The sequence below is a fragment of the Rhinatrema bivittatum genome, chromosome 2 (genome assembly GCF_901001135.1).
Source record: "Rhinatrema bivittatum chromosome 2, aRhiBiv1.1, whole genome shotgun sequence".
Classification (NCBI taxonomy): Eukaryota; Metazoa; Chordata; class Amphibia; order Gymnophiona; family Rhinatrematidae; genus Rhinatrema; species Rhinatrema bivittatum.
The window spans coordinates 609,329,902-609,353,237 of NC_042616.1; the positions used below are offsets into that span (position 1 = coordinate 609,329,902).

The following is a 23,336-nucleotide window of genomic DNA, read 5'->3' on the forward strand; positions in this document are numbered from 1 at the left end:
TACGCCAGGAAGGATGGACGAAAGGAACCTGGAAGCTGGATGAAGAGCTGATGAAGAGGACATTGGAATCAGGACAGGAACTTGGGACATCTGGTACATCAGGACACTGGAACCTCAGGACACCAGAACATCAGGGCATTGGGAGAACAAGGACAACTGGACATCAGAGACCTCTGGAGACAAGGACATCTGGGACATCTGCAACATGGAGCATGGAACATCAAGTACCTCTGGACTGGGAACATCAGGACTAGGAACATCCGAAGACTGGACATCTGAAGACAGGACAGATGAGGACACAGGAACTGACAAGAAACCAGGACATGGAACGAAGATGAAGATGAAGGATCAGGAACCACAAATGAAGACAAGGGAATTCCCATGAAGAACAGAGTGCCTTAAAGAAGCGAAGATGGATTACGGAGCCTCCTGGAATGAAGAGCTGGAACAGCAGAGAATCCAGGAGCAGGCTAGCTCTTTGCGAAGGCAACCACAGACAGAAGAGAAGCCTTTCTTATAGGGCTGAAGAGGAGACACCTTGAAGATGTCATCAGGAGGAGCCACAGGGCCCTGCCCACCACGGCCCTTTAAATGCAGAGGAGAGGCGCGGCTGTGTGCCTGGGAGGAGGGCAGGACCTTGGAGAGCGGCATCCATGTTTCAGGGAAGAAGCAGACCTTGACGTTGGCAGCACCCTGCCGCGAAGAAGGACTGAAGATGGTAGGCTCCTGCTACAAGAAGAGGAGCTCTGAGGTGACCTCTGGGCCATAGAAGAGGATATCGGAAGCAGCCTCCAGGCTGCAAAGAAACGGCGGAGTTGGTGACGGCCTAGCCATGAAAAGAGTAGGCTGTAGAGGTGGTACAGGGGAGACAATGACGTCGGCGGCCTCCGGACTGTGAAGCCAGGTCTGCAGTGGCCCTGCCAGCACAAGAAAGACATTGGCAGCCTCCGGGCTGCAGGGAAGCATGACGGCAGTACCTGCCGTGCAGGAGAGCAATGTGGGCGGCCTCTTGGCTGCAATGGCAGAATGGCGGCAGCACCGACCGCTGCGGACGAGAGGCGGCAGCTACCAGGCCGCAACGGATGGTGTCGGAAAAGCAGGCTGGCAGCGGAGAGGTGAGAGATTGCTTGCGGGCCTATCCCCCAAACAGAATCATAACAGGGAGAGGGAAAATGGAGGCATAAAAGTAGGGAATTACAGAACATAGGAGTGCTATGGGGAAAGAGCTGACTTTCTCAAACACCCTGCACACTTACCCACTTACACACAATCCCTCATGCCACACATATTCTATGCAAACTCTCTCTCATAAACACCCCATCCCATTAACACAGATGAACCCCCACCCAGTCACAAATACTATAATCACCCCAACCCCTACCACACTCCCCACACATAGCCTCCACCATTCTTACACACATACACACTGACCCACTCACCCTCCTTTTGCATATACACATAGCCTTCAGCCAGACAGACACATACACACAGAGCACTCACCTAGTCACATATATACATCCCCATGAACACACATTTATTTACACACCTAGAATGCCCCACCCATCTACAAGCCCCACTCACACATACATTCTCTGCTCACTCACACAAACATACCCCCTTCAGAATTTATCTGCCAACACAACCCCACCAGACTTTAAGTCTTAGGTGGAGATGATTTGGGGGAGGATTCCACAGTGTGACATTAATGAGTGGAGGGATAAGTTTCAAATGGGGATTCAGTAAGGGAAAGGTGTCAGAAGGAGATACTGATGTTATTCCCTGCCATCTCAGTTTCCTGTCATGTAAGGATGGGTTTTCCTCACAAATAAATTAGTAATCAAATCCCTTTGAAGGTCAATTTGCCATGGACATATTTACCTATTACCTTTAAAGTAAATGTCATAAAGGAAGGCTTATTACCATTGTCACACTACTATAGATCAAAATGGAATTGTTATAGTAGAAGTTCAGGCCTAATCACTCACTGAGCAAATAAAGAAGGAAACAATCTGTAAGTAGTGTAAGAGAAGACTGCTTGTGAAAATGTTATATGGCTTCAAATTAAGTAATTTTCTGTAAGCTTGTGAGCCCATTTGTAAAGATTACTCAATAGGAAATGCTTAGATATATTCAAGGTCACTTTATGAATATAACTGTCATGTAATTGGAGAGGCAGTCCTTCATTTGGTTAAAAATATAGCAATTTTTGTTCTGCAATGTGAAACAATTCATCCAAGCTGACATATTTCAGTAGGGCTACAGCACACAGCAGTTGTTCTGCATTGCCCCTCCACATAGTATGTGAAAGTTGGCCATGATAGTGGTACATTATTGTTTTTCAAAAAATAACATAATTTTCCAGCCTTGCAGTTAATGATCAACCCAAATTCTTTCTCCTGGTTGGTGCACAATGGTATCTTGCCTCCCCTCATCATATACTGTTCCCTTGGATTTCTGCATTCAAAATGTAGTATTCTGCAATTTTTGTGCATTGAATTTTGGATGCTAAATCCTTGATTTCTCATTGAGCTTTCTTAAATTGCTCCTCATTTTGTTTACTCCTTCAGAAGTATCCACTTTGTTATAGATCTTAGTATTATGTACAAAAAATAAACTTTTCTTGCTATTCTTTCAGCAGTATCATCAAAATATTGAATAAAACCAATCCCAACACCACTCCTTAAGAAAATGGAAAGCAAATTCAGATGAGGAAATTGAAAAAACATACCGGTAAGCACTGGCAAGCTGGGTGTAAAATATTGGCAGGCCAAGAAAGAATTTGAAACAAAGTTTGTCTTAGAAGCATAAGCTAATAATAATACATTTTCAAATATCCAGTATCTGAAGCAAGAAGCCTGTGAGGGAGTCAGTTGGTCTACTAGATGACCAAAGAGTAAAAGGGGCATTCAGGGATCAGAACAGAAGGATGTTGGGGAGATACTCTTGTTGTGGAAGTGGACCCTTGGACCAAGGCGAGGTTGGTATTGCCCACAGGGAGGAGCCCTGCAAGTCCTTACCATCAACAGGCAGAGCTGGCTGGAGCAGATGCCTAACAGGAACTTCACCACTACCAGCCCATGTTCCTCTTAGGTTGAGCCCTCGGGTGCCAGAGCTGGTTGAACTTAGGGGGGGGGGGGTGCTCTGAACTGAGATGAATCCATAGGTGAAGAGACAGTTGGCCAGTGAGCAGAGAAATGATTCAGTCTGGGCAGAGGTTGGGGCTGGCAGCAGACAGCAAAATGAGAAGGAAGCCAATGTCGGGGCAGGCAATATTCCGGAAGATGAGAAGCAAGCAAATGTCACAAGGCAGGCAGAGGTCCAGGTGGTCAAGAAGAGGTCCGAAGTCAAGCCAGGAATCCAATAAGAAGACAAAGCCAAGGGTACAATCCAAAGTAATGCTGGGGAGTCAATCCGAAGGAAGAATGGCCGGAACAAATAGCTGGGGACCCTAAGCAGTGTGGTGGATTCCTCAACCACTGCTTTATGCGGTTCGCTCTCCAGCCAGCACAGTTCCTGTTTGACCAGGTTAAAACAATCTACATACTGTCTCTGTTGGATGGCAGAGCTCTGGCGTGGGCTTCCCCACTGTGGAAGCGAAGCAATTCGCTGCTTGAAGATATCCAACAATTCATGCACGCCTTCAAGCAGGTATTTGACAAGCCAGCCCAGCAGTCTACTGCGGCTACGGAACTCCTGCATTTACGTCAAGGATCTCGGCCTTTGGTCGACTATGCTGTCGAATTCCGCACCTAGGCGTCAGAGCTGGATTGGCAGGAGGACAGCTTACGTAGCATCTACCTGGAGGGCATGTCCTCTCGCATTAAGGACGAACTCGTGGCCCTGGACCTCCCAGATGATCTTGAAGCCCTGATTGATCTCACAGGATGGATTGATCGGAGACTCCAGCAATGGGCCCGAGAGATTATACCTGCTCAGAGACCAGTCCCGCTGGCTCCATCCTTCTCCCGTCTGCTAGCACCACCTCCTGAATACCAACCTAACCGAGGAGAGGAACCCATGCAAGTCGGTCGCAGCCCACTTACTCCGGAGAAGAGGAAGCGCTGCTGTTCTTTAAGCTTGTGCCTCTACTGCGGTGGCAAGGGTCAGAATTTGGCACAGTGCAAGGGGCGGCCGGAAAACTCCCAAGCCTAGGCGTCACTGGGGAGCTGATCCTAGGCTGCATGAGCCCTGTTCCCTAATGCACGGTTCCTGTCTCTTTGGAATATCCCGGTGGGTCTTTTTTAACATTGGCCTTCATTGACTCTGGGGCTGGAGGGAACTTCATCCTAGCCAACCTAGTCCAACAGCTGCGACTTCCCATACTATCATGTACACCGCCGCTACGAGTATCTTCCATTCACAGTATCCCTCTGCCAGGCTACATTTCGGCCACAATGGCTCCAGTGACCCTCCGCACCGGGGTTCTCCATGAGGAAGAGATCGCCTTTTATATTCTGGGCAAATCCATCCATCCCATACTCTCGGACCTACACTGGCTTTAGAAGCACTTTCCACTCATTAACTGGGATACCCTGTAAATTGCAGCATGGAGTCCGACTTGTTTTACTACTTGCTTGCCTATCCTGCCTCGGCCTAGTATTCCCTTGTCTGCCACCTCCTTGTCGCTGTCTCCACAGTATGCAGAATACGCCAATGTATTTTCCAAGGAAAAAGCTGAGCTCCTGCCAGAACATTGGTCCTTCAACTGTGCTATTGACTTATTATCTGATACAATGCCCACCAGGGGGCATTGTATCAGATAATAAGTCCCTACCTGAGACTCAAGCGATGTTCCAGTATATTCAAGAAAACCTGGACAGGATTTATCCAACCCTTGACTTCCCCGGCAGGGGCTGGGTTCTTTTTTGTTGCCAAGAAAGACGGTTCCCTCAGACCCTGTATAGATTATCGGGGATTCAATGCCATTACACGCTGGGACAGATATCCTCTCCCGCTCATCCCAGAGCTCTTGGATTGCTTTCAGGGAGCTAAGATCTTTACTAAACTTGACCTCCAAGGAGCATACAATCTAATGCAGATCAGACCGGGTGACAAGTGGAAAACTGCATTCAACACTCGTGATGGGCATTACGACTACTTAGTCATGCCTTTTAGCTTGTGTAATGCTCCAGTGGTTTCACAAAACCTTATGAATGAGGATCTCTGAGACATGCTTCACTCTTCAGTGATTGTGTATCTGGACAATGTGCTCGTGTACTGTAAAGATCTCACCACCCACCAACAGCAGGTGCGTCAAGTGCTGCAATGACTTTGTGAAAACTATCTGTTCACCAAATTAGAGACGTGTATATTTGAACAAGAGTCCTTACCGTTCCTAGGATACCTTGCATCTGTCACTGGATTTCACATGGGCCCTGAGAAAGTCTCAGCCATTAGAGACTGCCCCGGCCGGTAGGAGTTAAAGCTCTCCAGCGCTTTCTCGGATTCACAAACTTCTACCAGCACTTCATCCCGCATTACTCACAGAAGGTAGCCCCACTCACTGCCCTTACCAAAAAGGGAGCTAACACCAGAGAATGGCCACAAGAAGCATTCCAAGCCTTTGAGGAGCTAAAGCAAGCCTTCCTTCTAGACTCTTGCCTACACCACCCAGATCCCACATGACCCTTCGTTGTAGAAGTAGATGCCTCTGACATTGCTGTGGGGGCCGTCCTTAGCCAACTCTCCAACTAGGGCTCATTACTCCCTTGCTCCTACTTTTCTCGGAAATTCACCCCCACTGAAAAAAATTATGGCATAGGGGATAAGGAGCTTCTAGCCATTGATGGCTTTTGAAGAATGGCGCCAAATAGCTGGAGGGAGCCCAGCATCCAGTAGTGGTATACACCGACCATAAAAACCTGGAATATTTGTGTCAAGCGCAGCAACTAAATCCTCGACAAGTGCGCTGGTCTTTGTTTTTCAGCTGCTTCAATTTCTCCTTACGCTACTGACCAGCATCTAAAAACATCATGGCGGATGCTCTCTCTCACACCACGGAATCCGAAGATTCGCTCATCATGCCACAATACATTCTTGATCCAGCTAAAGTCCTCCTGGCAGCCACCGACGTAGTTCCCACAGGCAAGACGGTTGTGCCCACCCATCTGCAGAAGAGGATTCTTTCCTGGGCACACGACTCTTTGACAGCGGGACACCCGGGCAGGGCCCGAACTCTAGAACTCCTGTCTCGCTACTACTGGTGGCCACACGTCAGCCAAGATGTTCGAGCATATGTCGACTCCTACCCAACGTGAGCCAGACAAAAGCCTTTACCAGGTCGTCCATGGGGTTGCTACAGCCACTCCCCATACCCGTGGAGCCACAACTTCATAGTTGATCTATCACTATCCGATGGGAAACAAGTCATCTGGGTCACGGTAGATAGATTCTCCAAGATGGCCCACTTCGTGGCTCCTTCGTGCCTGAACTCGTGCAAAGAGTTGAGTGGAGTGGACATCAAGTAAAGCACTATACATCACTTCTGATCGCGGATCTCAATTCACCGCTAAATTCTGGAGGGCACTTTGCAAGAAGTTTGGGATCCAACTAGACTTCACCACAGCATTCCATCAACAAGGAAACAGACAAGCTGAGTGAATCAACCATTCTCTGAAGACCTTTCTCTGCTCCTTCATAGGAGATAAACAAGATGATTGGGTGGCCTTGCTACCATGGGCAGAGTTCTCCTACAACCACCATGTCCACTCTGCAACAGGAAACTCACCCTTCCAACTTGTCTTTGGAAAACAGCCTAGACCACCTTTACTACTCTCGGTAATGGTATCTTTACCTGCAGCCCAGCTCACAGCTCAGCAGCTTCGATCACTCTTGGACTCCACTCAGGTCAACTTGCAGCTTGCTGCCGACTCCACTAAGAAGGATGCAGATAAACATCTCACAAAGCTCACACCTTTCACCTTGAAGATCGGGTCTGGGTAAGCACCTACCATATTTGTCTCCTTCTATGCGCCTAGCTCCCAAATTCATTGGACCCTTTGTGGTCAACGAATGTGTGGGTATAGTGTCCTACCGTCTACGTTTATCTTCAAGTTTACGAATACACAATGAGTTCCATGTCTCGCTGCTGAAACCACTGGTACTCTCGACATTTCACTGTAAACCACCAGAGCCCGTGAACGCAGTCGCAGATGCAGATCTTGTCTACCAAGTGCAAGATATTCTTGATGTCTGCTTCCGTCATTTACGGTGGGAATACTTAATCTCATGGGAGGGCTTCAGCCTGGAGGAGAATAAGTGAGAGCCTGCCTCCAATATCCTAGACAAATCCCTCCTTCGCTAATTCCACCAAGATAATCCTAGCAAGCCAAGACCCCCGGGGAGGGGGCGTAAGATGGGGGGTACTGTTGGGAATCCCAGCCGCGGGTGGCCATGGACGGGTCCCCCCTTACCTTCAGGCTCGCTTCTCTCACCGTGGCCTGCTCCATTCCAGCTCGGGCTGCATCGGAGCCTTGTTGCGGCATCCTCCCCCTGAGGGAGTCACCGCCGGCATCGGGCTGCTCCGTCCCCCAGGCGCACGCTTGCGCGCATTTGCCCAGGATTTAAAGGGGCCACAGCGGGAAACCTTGGCCTGGCCCCAAATCCCACCTCATCACCAGAGGCCTATTTAAGTCTGCCTCAGTCCTCATTGCTTTTTCTTGGCAAGAGGTCGACTCCTTGAGTAGCTAGTTGCTGATCCTGCTCGCTCCTGCCTCCGTTCCAGTGTCCCTTCTTGTTCCTGTCTCTGTTTCAGTGTCCTGCTTATTCCTAACTCCGTTCCAGTATCCTGCTTGTTCCTGACTCCATTCCAGTATCCTGCTTGTTCCTGACTCCACTCCAGCCTTCCTGCCTGCTCCAGTTCCATTCCTGCTCCCAAGTTCCAGTTCCTGCTTGCTTGCTTCTTTGGTTTCGACTTTGGCCTGGTTCCTGGTATTCCCTGTCTGCTGCCCATCCTAACCCTTGGCATGTTCTCTGGCTTCATCTGTCTTCTGCCTGCCCTGACCTCTGGCTCGCCTCCTTGTCTGCCTGCCTCGACTCCTGGACCATCTACGACTTCCCAAGTCTTCAGCCTGCCTCAACTCAGACTGTTCTCTGGACTCCTCTTCACAGGAGACCTTCACCTGTCCTGCCAGCCAGGGCACCCAAGGACTCAACCTGCGGGGAACAAGGGCTGGTATAGGTGAAGGTCCTGTCAGGTCTCCTGGTTCTAATCTGCCTCCCGCCTATGAGTACCGCTGCAGGCCTTCCTTCAGTGGATCTTCCATACACTCTAGCCAGCCCAAGGGTCCTCGCCCACAACATTTTCATCTAATTCAGCTCCTCTTGACCTACTCAGACTCTGAAACCCACCCCTTTGACATCACCTGGGCACTGGGTGCTATATGCTGAAGAAGCATGATAAAAGAGGTTTGCAAAATTAACATCTTTAACTGAATTCTCTCTTTTTTTTCCAAGTTTGTTTCATTTCATCTATTAGTTTCCGCTAAATGAATATATCAATAATGATGGCATGAGGTATATATGAGGATCTTCGAACACTGAAATCAAATAATAGCTACCGCAATCTTCATAATTTACAGCTTATTAATAGGAAACCATATGCATTCTTAATGGCAGCAATTACTCTTTCCTTGGTTCTTCTTAATGCTTAGTCGGTCAGAAGAAAGATTCCAATTACTGAAGATTTACTATTGTCTACAAAATCAGACTGTTTGCTGATTACTGAATCCTGGCTTTTAGACACGGATACAGTACTACTGAATCACCTATGCCTAGAAGGTTATCATGTACGGTTGCCAACTGGCTCCAGATTTTCAGGACAAGTTGATCCAGTCCTGGTTTTACTCATCTGCATGCAGGTACATATAGTTTTGCTTTTCTTGGGGAATGCAATAGGGAAATCTGAATAAGTTCCAGTATGCAGTGGGGTAAAACCAGGACTGGATCAACCTGTCCTGAAAATCTGGAGTCAGTTGGCAACCCTATTATCATGCCTTCTCAAAACCATGTCCTAATCGGAGTAGGATTTTTAGCGATCCTTAAAACATTTCTAAGCCCTAAATCAATTATGTTTGATACTCCTTTGCCTTACAAAGTACTAAAGATTACTACTAATCTAATTAGTTTTTGTTTGATATACTATCCCCCCCACGGCCTTTTGTCTATGGATATACCACCACATGTTGAAAATCTTTCAACCTTACCAGTGAATCTGCATAAGACCATTGTTGCTGGTGATTTCAATTTACACCTTGACCTTGCACCTCTTTCTATTTCAGCCAGTATGCTATTAGACACAATGCAAGTGTTGCAACCGTCCCTTCCTGAAGGCTTCACTCCGCCTACCTTTCTTTCCTTGCACCTCCTCTCACTATGGATGGACGCCTGGCTGCCATGGCGTCTACCTGCCGTCTTCTCTGACGTCCCCGGACCGGCTTGGGCGCTGCCTACCGCCATGCTCCACTGGTATCTTAGGGCGCACACGCTGTGCGGCCCTCGCTCTTATTTCCTACATGGCACGAACCTCAGGGGCGTCCCCCTGTGATGATGTCACGCTGCCCAGATAGGGAGAAGGAATAGCCTAGTGGTTAGAGCAGTGGGTTAGGAGCTAGGAGACCAGCGTTCAAGTCCTGCTGTCGAAGAGCGAGTACCGGTTTCCTGATAGTGACCTTAAAAGCAAGTGAGGCCCCCAAGGAACTGGTACTCTGATAGCGTTAAGAGTCCATTGAAAGATTGGAGAGGCAGAGTAGCTGGGTACGGAAAGCGAATCCCATCCGTAAGAATCACCCTTGCTAGCTGAAAGGCTAGCAAACATCGTAGGCTTTAAATATTTATTTACTTATTATTTTTTATATACCGACATTCGATCTGAGATATCACATCAGTTTACATTCAGGTACTGTAGGTATTTCCCTATCCCCAGAAGGCTTACAATCTAAGTTTTGTACCTGAGGCAATGGAGGGTAAAGTGACTTGCTCAAGGTCATTGAGCAAGTCACTTTACCCTCCATTGCCTCAGGTACAAAACTTAGATTGTAAGCCTTCTGGGGATAGGGAAATACCTACAGTACCTGAATGTAAACTGATGTGATATCTCAGATCGAATGTCGGTATATAAAAAATAATAAGTAAATAAATATTTAAAGCCTACGATGTTTGCTAGCCTTTCAGCTAGCAAGGGTGATTCTTACGGATGGGATTCGCTTTCCGTACCCAGCTACTCTGCCTCTCCAATCTTTCAATGGACTCTTAACGCTATCAGAGTACCAGTTCCTTGGGGGCCTCACTTGCTTTTAAGGTCACTATCAGGAAACCGGTACTCGCTCTTCGAGGGCCCATGTTCCCTGACTTGCTGCCTGCTCCTACCTTCTCTTCTGCCTGGAAGGATTTGCTATCTTCAACACCTGTGAGTACTACCTCCTTCACCTCAGAGCTGTTCCCTGGAACGAGGTACTCGCTCCTCGAGGGCCTGCCTCCGTTCCAGCCCTAGTGCCATCTCCTACGTGGAACTGCTGTTTGAGAACATTACCTTCAAGCCTCTCAGCTTTCAGGGATCAGGTACTCGTTCCTCGAGGACCTGCTCTCCCTATCCTGGGGTTCTCCATACTGTGGCTTGGCATATTCCACTGTACTCATTATTCTCAGTTCTTTCCACTACAGCACTGCTACCGGAGGAGTCGCTGTTCCAGCACCTGAGGGATACTAGCCCAGCCGGGCTACTTCTGCTACTCACTACTGTCTCCTCTGGTGGCTTCATCACATTGGCACACCACCATGAGACCCATCAGAAGAGCGTACAAGGACATGCTACAAACCCAGCCTGCCAAAACTTCACTTTGGAAATGCGCCCTTTCCACAGCTGGCCCCTCACTTTGGAACACGTTCCCTCCAGACCTCCGCCAAGAACCCTGCCTCGTGGTATTCAAAAAGAAGCTAAAGACATGGCTGTTTAGCCAAGTGTTTCCCTGATAGCTAAGAGCCGATGAATAGAGCTTTACAGACACTGTTAGGCTTTGAATTATACTTCTTTTTGCTAATCATGTTTTGAAGTGCATCCCATTGGTTTCTCTGTAAGTTTTCAGTTTTCTATTACTGTTTCAATGTATCCGCCCCTGAGGTGACAGTTCAGTTCTCTGTAAACCGATGCGATATGTATTTTATACAGGAACACCGGTATATAAAAATGAAAATAAATAAATAAATAAATAAATAAATAGTCTAATAAAATATCAATCTCTGGGTTTGTGTGTCCTAAGCTGAGCCTGACCTGTGGCCCCTCACGGGACTTCCCCCCGTGGTCGTGGTCAGCTGCCACAGTGTCCAAGGGTCCACCCAAATCTCACTAATTATAACAGCAAGATCCTGGAAGGCAACAGTATATCAAAGCTCTGATGCATACATTTGGTCATATTTTAGATCTATGTTTTATGAACCTTTCTTTACTATCTCATTCTAATGTAGATATAATAACCCAACCTATTCCATGGTCAGATCACTACTTGATCTCATTAAACTGTTCTTTAAACATTCCAAATCAGGTCACTAAGCAGCCTCCCATTCAGGCCGATACAGAAAAACGCACGGGAGAGCCGGTGGGTGCCAGCTCTCCCGATGTGTGCACAGGCCACTCTTCTGGGTGCGCAATTCAGAAAGCCCAGGTATGTAAATTAGGACCCGTGGTAAAAGGAAGCGCTAGGGACACTAGTGCGTCCCTAGCGCCTCCTTTTTGACAGAAGCGGTGGCTGTCAGCGGGTTTGACAGCCGACATCGGTTCTCGAACCTGCTGACAGCCATGGGTTCGGAAAACAGATGCAGGCTAAATTGAGCGTCCGTCTTCCAACCTGCGGGCCGCGGGCAGATTTTTAATATATTTTTTTAAATTTTTGATTTTTTAAAAAAGTTTTGGGCCTCTGACAATATCGCTATGATATTAAGTCAGAAGGTGGACAAAAAAGCAGTTTTTTTCTGCTTTTCTGTACACTTTCCCGGTGCTGGCCGAAATTAACGCCATCCTTTGGCAGGTGTTACTTTCTGAAAGTAAAATGCGCGGCTTGGCTGCACATTTTACTTTCAGTATCGCGCGGAAATAACTAATAGGCCCATCAACATGCATTTGCATGTTGCGGGCGCTATTAGTTTTTTTGGGGGGGGGGGGGTGTTGGCCGCATGTTTTCGACCCCTTACTGTATAAGGGATAAAAATAGAGTGTCAAAAACATGCGGCCAAACGCGGGCTAACAGTGCGCTCCACTGGAGCGCACTTTACTCTATCAGCCTGATTGAAATCAAGAGAAGAGGGTCACATAGACACCACTACTTTTAAAGAAACCAGAGAATATTGATCAAGCTGTCATTGACTAGAATGACAACCTAAGCACCAAACTTAATAAGGTTGCTCCAGAAAAGACCATTCAAATCAATGGAAAACATAATACTCCTTGGTATAATTCACAATTGCAGGAAATGAAACAAAAATGACGGTGCTTAGAGGAAAAATGCTGAGAGGAAAAATGTCTTTCTATCTTACCTTCATAAGTACAGAAAACAGGTTGACATGACAAAAAAATGGTGCTACTCTTCAAAAATTTCAGCTGCCAGAAGCAATCCTTAGAGCTGTTCCACATTGTCAAATCCTTAACTACCTATAAAAGGGTCGATTTTCAAAACTGTATGCTTATTTTATAACATGTGTGCACGTGTTATAAAATCTGATGGCTGCATGCACCTGAGCATCAGATTTTAAAATCTATGTGCACATGTGCATGCGGTGTGCGCGGGGGATTTTTCGCTAAATACGCACGGTGATACAATCGGGCCTCCCACAGTTCCCTAACCCCTACCTAACATTCCTCCCTCTACCCCTCTCTTCCCCACCACCTAAACCTAAGCTAACTATCTCCAATTTTTTTAATTTTACTACTTACTGCTCCTCCAGAGCACAAATAGTTTCTGTGAGCAAGCTGGCTGCCAGCGTGCGCTTCCCCGGGACAGTGGCTAATGGCTGCTGTCCCTGCCGGACTCCATCACACCCTGCTCCACCCCTCCCCACTCTTCCCCGCCCAGACCATGCCCCCATAGTCTGCTCGTTTTTCAGGGCCCGGCACTTCTGCACATGATGGGGGTTATGCGCGTGGCTGGGCCCTTTCGAAAAAGTGCGCGGCGCACACAAGGCTGACCATGGATGTAACTTCTGTTATTTACGCACGTGACCATTTGAAAATTTGCTTGAAAACTTGTAATAATTCTACAGTTTCAACTGAGTACTGCAACCAAGTAGCTATTTATTTTTCAGACAAAATCACAACAATCAATAACCCAATCATTGACAACCATCAACATGGTTCTAAAAAAGGATTTAGCACTGAGGATCTTCTCATCTCATTCGATACCATAAATTTTGTTTTTGATACCAATACTGATTATATTATGGTATTGTTTGATGTGTCAGCAGCATTCGACATCTTGGCTCACTCAATTCTATTATCCAGATTCAATTCAATACAAGGGGCAGTATTACAATGGTTCTCTTCCTATTTGTCAAAACAAACTCAACAAATTAGAATAGGTTCTAATATGCAAAACTTTCATCTGATGTATTTATTTATTTATTTATTTAACAGTTTTTTATACCGACCTTCATAGTAAATTTACCATATCAGATCGGTTTACAATTTAACAAAGGGAAAAACAAGAGTAACAAATTCACGTAACAATTCCTTTAATATATACATAACTACACTCTGCAAATTTTAGCTTGTCTTGGGGTAAATTACAAATTGTAATAGATGATATGCAATTTTTCGTTCCTTATAGTACCAAATGGTCAGATGCTATCGGCTTAATTTCATTATGCATAAATTCAGTCAGTCATTGGCTTGCACATAATCATCTCAAGCTTAGTATTAGCAAAACTGAAATTTTGTTATTGTCTGGAAAGAAATCCTCCTCTACTAATATTCCAACATCTATAATCTTTCAAGTTATTTCTATTCTAATTGTATATACAGCAAAAATTCTTCGAGGGTTGCTTGACGCAAATCTCTCAATGCACCAACACATTTCAAAAATAGTTTCTTCTTTATACAAATTGTACTTATTCAAAAAGTTGAAACCTCTTTTTGGACACCGGGATTTGTTACAATTCTGTTTGTGGGCCTAGCCGCGAGCAGCCTCTTACCTCCAGCCTACTTGCTCCCTGCCGTCTGTCTGCCTGCCTCGTCACGCACTTTGCATAGCTGGAGCCGCTGTCGCCTCTCCTTGTGGCCAGGAGACCGCCGCCGCTGCCTTCATGCAGCAGGGAACTACCGCTGCCGCAGCCAACCATTTTCTTCATGCAGCCTGGAGGCTGCGCTAACCCCGACGTCCTCTCTCCTTTGTGGCAGGAGCCATCAATGTTGTCTTCATGCAGCTGGAGCCACTGCTTTCTTCTCCTTCGTGGCCAGGGGGCCACTGACACAGTCTCCTCATGGCTGGAGCTGCCCTCAGTCTCCCTTCCTGCGACAGGAAGCTGCCTTTGATGCCGGGCCTTGCTTCACGGCCTAGTGCCATTTCAGTTCCTTCTCCACAGAATGGCTGCTATCCCTGGTCCTGTCTCTTTAGATGCGGGCCGCACCTCTTCTCAAAATTTAAAGGGCCAGTCCTCCTGGCTCCTCCTCATGATGTCAACATGGTGGTTCCTCTTCAGGCCTTCAAAAGGGCTCAGCCTTCAGTTCCTCTTCGCCTTCACAAGGAGTCAGTTCTGGAGTTGGACTGCTTCTGGATCCTCCATCCAACTCCTTGGTCCAGGAGTCTCTGATGATGTCCTCCTCCTCTTCTTCAAGGCACTCTGTTCTTCATGGGAATTCATTTGTCTTCCTCTGTGGTTCCTGATCCTTCATCTCATCTTCATTCCATGTTTGGTCTCTCACCGGATCCTAAGTCCTTGTCTTCAGATGTCTTCGTCGTCTGACCCTCCTGATGTCTTTACCTTCAGATCTTCCTGAAGTCCTCATCTTCTGATGTCCTGTCCTTCTAGATGTCTGTCATCCTGTTGTTCTGCTTCTCAGAGCCTCCTTGATGCCCTTGGCTGGGTGACCTGGGGGTCCGAAGTCCAGATGTCCAGATGCCTCAGATGTCTTGTTCTTCAGTTCACTCAACACTTCATGGATGCTCTTGGCTGAGTGTCTTGACGTGCCTGATGTCTTCGTGTCAAGTTGTCTTCATCTTCAGAATCCTTTGACGCCTCATTCTTCAGTCCTTTTCACTGTCAAGCATTCTGACCCTTTTGGCTCCTACATTTAGGAAGCCTTCTGACTCTTTGGCACCCTCGTCAGGGTAGCCTCCTTCTCAGATGTTGTGGTTCTGGAGCTATCTCCTAGTGGGCCATCCTCTCTTCATCTTTGGCTGACCTTCTGATTTGTCTTCCATGTTGGGTCGGAAGCTGCCGCTTCCCTTGGTTTACCACGCTGATCACACCGGATCCCCAAAGCCTCAGTTTAGGATGGGTGCTGCTACGAATCATGGCAGGATACCTTCATACTGAGTTTTAACTCTTCTGTTGTCTTTCCACTCAGCAAGTGTCTTCATCAATGTCCTTGATGTTCTTCTCTTCTGCCTTGCCTCATCCGTATCCAGTATCGTCTGACCTTGTCTTTGAGTCCTCGTCTGATCCTCATCTTCAGGTACCATCTGATCGTCTTCAAGTCTCATCTTGTTCCAGTTCCATTGCTTGCCCTCGACCTCTGTTCATCCTGGCGCATTTGCCGTTCCCGTTCAGCAGGTCCAGAAGGGCTATCGAGTGGCTGGAAGGCTACCCCAGAGACCAGCATTGCGTTGTTGGGTCTCTACTGATGCATCAGGTTCAGCGGAGGTCCGAGTCCCTGGTCTTCAGCCTGTCCGCCTGTGCCAGGATACGTCTCACCTGCCTCAGCACTTCCACGGAGCTCCTCTCTGCAGTTGCGTCATGGTCCAAGGGCACACCACTCTCCCTGGAAGCGGGATCGCTCCCAAAAGCTCCCGCAACTGGAATTTTGTCTAGTATTTCAATCCCTAATTTTAAATCAGAATATTGTAATTCAATTTAACTTGTACATCCAGCAACAACTTTATGCGCTGCCACCAGAATTTTGACTGGTACACAACTCGGAGACGACATTATCCCTGAATTGATCAGTGTTATTTACTGGCTACTCATTCCATATAGAATACAGTATAAAATTTTAACCACCTTCACAATCTGATTCTGAAAGATTTGTCTATTTGGCTAAGTGCTGCCCTCCTTCTCCATAAGCCTGCCAGGCAAATTTGATCCTAAACTAAAATCCTCCTGGAAGTCCCAGTTGTTAAAATTGCCATACTCAAAGTTACTCATAAAAGAACATTTTCTGTTGCAGGTCCACTTCTGTGGAACTCCATCCCAGCTATCCTCCATGATATTTCATGCAAAAAACATTTTAAAAGGCCCTAAAAACCTTCTTGTTTACTAAGGCATACAATCTGTCCAGTTAGACATCTACTCCTTCTCTATCAGGCCCCGATTATATTGTTATTTTTTTAACACTTTTATTGTATTTGAATATTTATGTTATGTTTTTAAATATGAATGTTTTTAATAATATAAGCTGCCTCACATAATAATAGAGAATGTGGGTTAAAATATTTTAAAATAACATAAGTGGAAGTGCAAGGGCAAAGGGAGGGAGAAGGGACATGGAGATGGGAGTGAGTAGTTAGGCAGAGAGAGAGACCTATCCATTATCCAGCTTATGCTGGTTTGAGGAGCTCATGAAGCTGTACAAGTCATCCTTGGGGGGGCATTGACATAATAACATAATAATTTCCATACTGGGTCAGACTGAGGGTTCATCAGGCCCAGTATCCTGTTTTCAACAGTGGCCTTATCAAAAGTACCTGGCAAAAACCCAAACAGTTGATAGCTAAAGTGGAAGCTGATAAGAAGATATCAGCTTTGAAGCTGTGTGTGCCTGTATTTACTATTTTTTTAAAATTATTATTGTATTTAGAGGACTGCTTGTATTTTGAAAATTAAAAAATGTATTTTCTGCTGCATTTATTTTTTTTTTTTTTACAGGTGAATAGCAGACTAAAGTTCAGGAAACAATTACTTTAGAAATCACAGCTGACAATGCAGAAGCCAGTCACAATGTTCATTCAAGTAAGGAACTGGTCTCAGAGAAATAATGATTCTGTCAGTTCTTCTCTCCATTCTTGAGTTGTTGGAGGAGCCAGCAGAGCATGAAGAAGCTGCACCAAATCCCATGGAATGACTTGAAGTAACTGATACTATCTACATTCCAGAACTATCCACACCAAATACTGGTGAAAACACAAGAGAGCCTGACGTGAACACTTCCAGTATGCCTCTGGAGCCTACTATGGCAGCAACCTTGCTGCTGAAATTGTAGCATGTCAGGAGTAGCAAAATGTCACAGTGATGCATGGATGGCATTCTCTATTGAGAGAAAAGCAATGCATGTATCAAGAAAACAGAGAGAATCAAGATGCTATAAAGAGCACACAAAACAAGTGAATATTGCTGAAGAAAGGATCCTAGCTATGGCTGATAGAGATGTGCATTTGATTTAAAATGAATGGGTGAAATGCACCCATTTTTGCAATTCTGGTCACTGCATCTCAAAAAACATGTAACAAGACTAAGAAAACGTACAGAGAAGGGCACCCAAAATGATAAAAGGGATGGAATGAGGCCATTTTTGTTTAATGTGTGGACTCCTGAAATGAATGGAGGGTGCCCACGAAATAAATGAAAATTTCAATTTCATTTGTTTCTTTCCCATTCAAATCTATGGTCCATTGAAAAATACTGCAGTAAAACTGTTGAGTGTAATATATAAAAAATTCTTGAGTGAGGAAGTAGCCAGGGCAGAACTAAGGTGGAAGATAAGGGTGCCTTCTTTTGAAGTCTGTGGGTGTTCTTCTCACTCTTGTTGCTGCTTTGCTCTTCTGATGGTGCCTTGGAGAACTCCTACCACTGCTGGTACCCCTTTGCCCATTTACAATGCCTTAGGCTATTCGTGCCACTTTGGGTGCCAGTTTGTCACAGTCTTGGTGCCTTTGTGTTCTCATGCCCCTTCTGATGATGTCTACACACCAGTTGACTTTAATAGGAAATGAAAAAATGAATAGAATGAATTTTTTTTTCATTTGAAACAGACCAAATGAATAGGGGTGATCTAGAAAATGAATAAACAGACTAAAACAAAAATTGTGCTTGTGTACATCGCTAGTGGCTGATGACATATCAGTGCCCTCCAACATACCAATGAACATGAAAGTAACCCTGTCCTCATAGGTAATGTCTGCAGAGTTACCAGTGCCAACCAATTCATAGCATAGTGGTCCAAGAATAAGAAGAGGAAGGGGAAAGATGTTCGAGCAAGAGGGAGCAATTCCTACTAGGGTATAGGTCATTAATTTGAAATACCAATGATGCGATACTGCTCAGAAAATATGTCTATTTCTGGCCTGTGCCCAGTCCTGAGTGATCTCATCTGTAGCCCCCTTTCTGAGGTGCTTCTGTGAGAAGTGCTTGTTTTGATCCTGTTTTTCAAGTAGACTGAAGAAGCTTGAAGGAGGGCACTGCAGAAGATTTTGGCCCAAACAGCATTACCAATATTCTTCTGAGGCCTTCTGATCACTGAAGACCTACAGGTCTGTAAAAGGCAACTCTGGGTGACAGTGCTGGTATCTAAGGAGTGTAGTGCCAGATTGTTGTTGACATGTGTGCTATCTGCCATAATTTATTGGGTTCCCAAGTGCACTTTCTTAAAAAATGAGAGTGGAGAAATATAATGAATGATGTGATTCAATAGAAGTCCCCCATGCTCTTCAGGTAGCTTTTTCAATATGTAACCCCATCCCGGGAGGTAGGCTGCACTCCAGTGTGGCCATAAATGTATTTGTTATCTCTTGGGGCTGGAACCCTGGCTAGCTGTTCCTTCAATCTCTTTTTCCCAGGGCATGGATTCTATTTGGTTTTTTTTTTTTTTTTGGGGTGGGGAGGGAGAGAGTTAACTTTCAGGGCACTGAGTGCTAAGGGGACTTTCCTTCCATTATCCCTGGGAGAAGGGGTATGCATCCTCACTGTGTGCTGTAGGTGCCAAAATAAACACTCTGGAGTCACTTGGTTAGTATCCTAAAATAAAATCTTTACAGTTTAAACACTGGTGAAATATGTCACACAGATTATTCTTCAGCACCACAGAATTCCTTTTGCAGTGCAGTATTTTTCCCTCTATCTCTGCAGGAATCTCTGAACCAGGGCCAGGGAAAAATTCCACCCTCCAGAGCATGGAAAAGTGGAGCTCTCAGGAGGGCAGGGCCTCCTTTAGCTGGGTAGAAAACCCCCTTCCAACTCTGTTATCTATTTATTTATTTTTAATTTTTATATACCGACATTCTTGTATAATATACAAATCATACCGGTTTACATTAAAACAGGAGATGTTAAAAATGCTAACAATGTTCCTTGCACAGAGAATCAGTTCTCTCGCCAGGGAGTGAGGACGCTGGTTGGGTGTCCTTGGTGATTGTTGATTTCTTTTACTCACGGTTAGCAGATCTTCCGAATCTCTTGATTCTCTCAGTCGCTTTCTGATCCCTGATGGGAGGGATCGCTTTGAAGCAGGCAGCTTTCCCTGCTCCAAATGGGAAGAAAGGGGCAAGCAAAACCTTCCTCCTGGACCTCACAACTTTTTCCCTTAATTGAATTTAACAATGGAGCTCCTCCTTGCAGCGGATCACCACTTCCTCCTTCTTTGTTGAGGTCTTCCCTAATCTTCATAGCCCCAGAGTTTCCCATTCCCTGGGTCCAGCTGGTGTGCAGGGCCTCACAAGGCTCTTGCCACTAAATATCATAAGCCTGAAAAACAAACCAGAGGGAAAAACCCTGATCAGCCAGGACTGGATAGGGAAAATCCTCCCGACTCTGGTGGGTATGCCCAGGCAGGGTTTGCCTGGCTCCTCTACTGGGCCTGAAAAAACAACTCAGAAAAAATCTCCTCTGTACCTCCTAACTGCTAGCAGCCCATAAGGGACTGAGTCCCGTCTCCCCCCCCCCCCCCCCCAAGCCTTTGGAGGGGGCTGCTTAAAAATCCTCTCCAGGGGGATGGCCATTCCAGACCCTAAAACGGGATGGGCTGTATTGGAATAGTAATCTCCCCCATTCAGCCTTTACTGTTCTTACTAAGGGGTAGATTTTCAAAGGGTTACGCATGTGATATACGCACGTAACCCCCGAAAACCTACCCCTGCGCACGCCGAGCCTATTTTGTATAGGCTTGGTGGCGCGCAAGCCCCGGGACGCGCGTATGTCCCAGGGCTTCGAGAAAGGGGCGGTCCGGGGGCGGGGCGGAGATAACTTTTTATCCTATAGATAATATAGACAACACAAAATTATTCCAAGTTGTTGACTCCTAAGCGGATTGTGAGTAATTGCAGGCGAATCTTACAAAACTGGGAGGCTTTGCATTCAAATGGGAGATAAAATTTAATATGGATTAGTCCAAAATGATACAATAGGGAAAAATAATCCAGACTGCAGTTACACCACGTTAGGTTCCAAATGAGGAATCACAATAAGTTAAAATTCTCAGTTCAGGAATGTGATGGCAGTCAAAAAAGCAAATAAATTGTTAGGAATTATTAGTAAGGGAAGGGAGAATAAAATGAAGAATATCATAATACCTCTGTATCACTCCATAGTGCGACTACACCTAGAGTACTATGTGCAATTCTGGTCGCTGCATCTCAAAAAGCATGTAACAGAAGTAAGAAAAGGTTCAGAGAAGGGCAACAGAAATGATAAAAGGGATGGAATGGCTTCCATATGGCTAAGAAAGGTTAAGGCTCTTCAGTTCGTAGAAGAGATGGCTGAGGGGAGTATGATATAGGTTTATAAAATCATGACTGGAGTGCAACAGGTAAACATGCATCAGTGGTTTATTATTTCAAATAATAAAAACTACGGCACTCTCCATAAAGACGCTTAGAAGCACATTTAAAACAAATTCAGATAAAATACTTTTTCACTCAATGCACAATTAAGCTCTGGAATTCACTGATGGAGGATATGGTGAAAGCAGTTAGTATAGCTGGATTTAAAAATATTTGGACAAGTTCTTGGAGAAAAAGTCCATAAACCATTATTAACCAGGCAGACTTGTATAAAATCACTGTTTATCACTGGGCATAAGCAGCATGGAATCTATTACTTTGGTTCCTACTATGCACTTGTGACCTGGATTAATCACCGTTGGTGTCACAGGGCAGCAAGCTGGAGTCAGGGAGCACTCCTGCAGAAACAGGACTGGACCGCAAGATGAGCCCTTGGGTCTGGGGGCCAGTAGGACTTGCCTTCTTAAGAACATCATGGTGCTGGCATGGAGTGGGAGCTGCGTACAGGTTGGAAGCTGAGGTCAGGCACAGGCTGGGAGCTGGGCTCAAACCCAGACTGAGAGCTGGATATAGATCACAGGCTGAAGCTGGATACAGAGCAAAGACTTGGGCTGGAGGACAAGGGCAAGGCTTCAGGCAAAAGTACAAGAGCAAAGCCTAGGGAAACAGAAAAGAACTGGACTAGGCAGTACAAGACAGAACAAACACAGGGCTGAACAAGGAGTTGATTTGACAAGGACAAGACTTAGACAAGGATTTGACAAGACAGAACAGGCAACAATAAACAGGAAAGCACAACAGGGCATAAGGCTGGCTAGGAGAATCTAGCAGGCCCAGAGGCCAAAAGGTAAGGCAGGAAAGTCCAAGAAGGTACTGAGCATGGCAGGTAGACCTGGGAGGCTGCAGAGCAAAGCCAGAAGGCCTGGAAGGGCTGAAAGCAAAGCAAGAGGCCAAGAGAGGCCACAAGGCAAGACAGGAGGACTGGGTAGGCCACAAGGCAAGGCAGAATAACTGCACAAGTCGGAAGGCTTGCGCAGGCCACAAGGTAAGGCTGGCAAGGTTAGACAGCCGAGGTGACTCAATGAGAAGGCCTTGAGGGACTGGAAAGGCTGGGTTAAGCAGGGCTGGGGTTGAGGCATCAAGTGATCAGGAAAGTGATGACTTGCGCAGTTGGGAGCAGTGCTTGCTGAGGACCCCTGGTGGAGGGGAGACTGCTCAGCAGGCAAAACTGTAACAGTTGGAAACAGGATACTGGGCTTGATGGAATCTTGGTCTGACCCAGTATGGCAACTTTTTATGTTCTGTGTGGAAAGGGCCCAAAGCAAATAAAGATCTCTCACAACAAAGTAATGGACATTTTTACAGATAAAACAAGTGATAAATAAAAAAAAAAGTGATTTGAATTACTTAGCTTTCAAACCTGCGCTCTAGATGATTTACAATTCCAGATAAGTAGGTAGGACCCTGCCTCAGATGACTACTTACCAACAAGTCTGTGCCTAAGGCAATGATGGATGAAGTGTTTTGGCCAAGGAGATTAACAGTAGGAGAAGAGAGATTTGAACCCTGGCTTTCCTCTTTCTTATCCTGCTAATCCTTTGGCATAAGGTAAGAAATAGATGTTTTGTGAAGAAAGTAAAATAGCTTTTGGTTAAAAGCTGAGCAGAATTGTGGGAAAATATAGTAAAACTACTCTTTTAAGGAGAAGTGAGGAAAAAAAAAGTATATATGAATACAATAAAATAAGGCCAAAGTCAGTTTGAAAGTGTGGCCTTTCTAAGCTTGATTTACACTGCACCGATTAAGCTGAATGTTCAGACAGTGATGCTGTGCAGCTGCAGCAGGAATAATCAGGCAGAAGAAGTAATGACAGGTCGGACAAAAATTACTGCTCTGAACAGTGACTTCTGGAAGAGGGGAGTGACTTAGAATTGACTTAGGATAGATAAAAAAAAATCCTGAGAGAAAGTAATTATGGTTACATGTATTTTATGTGTTTTTATCTAATTACTGTAGTTTTGCAAACAAAATAGAAACATGGTTCCCCCCCCCCCTTCCTTTATATCTCCATGCATCCAGATTCAGGGCACTAAAAGAAACATCTTCCCCAATACCTAATTGAAAAGGTGAACATCTTTGCTTATGCCAAGAACAATGTCTAGCTGCTCTAGCCCTTAAACTCTCCAATTGGATAAAAAAAGAAAAGGATCCAGGCCTTTCAGAGGAGCAGCACCGGAACTGTAGAACTCACTCCCCAGTGCCCCTCCCCCCCCCCCACCTATAAAGAATCAATGATTACATGGACTTCTGATACCAACTAGAACATGGCTTTGCCCCCAACAAGTAGACATTCTCTGTAACATATCACCCTCATCAACACCCATTCACATAAAACCTACAACAACCAAGAACTAAATGAGAAAC

At 45.7% G+C, this 23,336-nt stretch overlaps 1 long non-coding RNA gene across 6 annotated transcripts in view; it reads left to right on the forward strand.

Annotated features, from left to right (window-relative positions):
- LOC115085310 overlaps positions 1-17,675 on the forward strand; it is a 214,668-nt gene extending 196,993 nt beyond the window's left edge. For 5 of the 6 annotated variants that reach the window (XR_003854798.1, XR_003854797.1, XR_003854796.1 and 2 more), the window contains 2 exons: positions 2,636-2,730; positions 17,068-17,675. This is a non-coding gene — a long non-coding RNA (uncharacterized LOC115085310). The remainder of the gene's footprint in view (positions 1-2,635; positions 2,731-17,067) is intronic. The other variant, XR_003854801.1, reaches the window with a different exon arrangement.
- Positions 17,676-23,336: the final 5,661 nt, after the last annotated feature.